Source organism: Cyprinodon variegatus, unplaced genomic scaffold (assembly GCF_000732505.1).
Source record: "Cyprinodon variegatus isolate N-32 unplaced genomic scaffold, C_variegatus-1.0 Scaffold1703, whole genome shotgun sequence".
Taxonomy (NCBI): Eukaryota; Metazoa; Chordata; class Actinopteri; order Cyprinodontiformes; family Cyprinodontidae; genus Cyprinodon; species Cyprinodon variegatus.
The window spans coordinates 551-1,295 of record NW_015152156.1 but is presented as its reverse complement, the minus strand read 5'-3'; positions in this window follow the sequence as shown (position 1 = coordinate 1,295).

The window sequence follows — 745 nt, the reverse complement described above, 5'->3', positions numbered from 1 at the left end:
ATAATACTGATTATGACTTTGGAGTAGAAGTACTTATGGAAACCCTTAAATTGTAGTTGTCAAGGTAACTATATTTGTATAGTAACAAAGCATTTCTCAATTTTTCAATTTCCTCCCATATACAAAAAAAGAGAAATGTTAGGACTTGAAGTGATGGCTGTTTGAGTGCAGAGAAAAACCTGAGAAACTGAAGTAAAAACAAGAAGTTAAAGCTTAAGGTTTTTTTTTTATTCTGCAGGAGGTTCTTATTGAGAACAGGAAGTGATGCCCTATATGGTAAATGATAAATATGTGTATTTTCCAGTTGTTTTGGTATTTTCAGATTTTGTGATCTAGCATTGATTAAGCCAGCTGTGTGACATAAAATAATCAGCTTTTATCATATTTAGTAAATGGTTTTTAGCTCTGTGTTAAAACAGACTTCATGAGATGACTTTATGCAGTTGTGAGAAAGAGCTGACTTCCTCTTTACAAAGCGTTAATGATGGAGACCTACCAATAGCTGTGCTCTTTTTAGGTTTGGTATTTAAATATTTTGTGATATCTTAGGTAAATAAAGCTTAGAAAAAAAGGAAGAAGCAGTTATACTCAGAAAAATGCTATGAGCTGTAAGTTAAATCACACTTTTTTTTAAACAATTAGACTTCCCCTTCACAAAGCAAAGAGGATGGAGACTCCTTTAAATAATACATCTGGTAACAGAGAAGGCTGCTGTTTATTCTGCTGCTGATCAACTGATCTGACC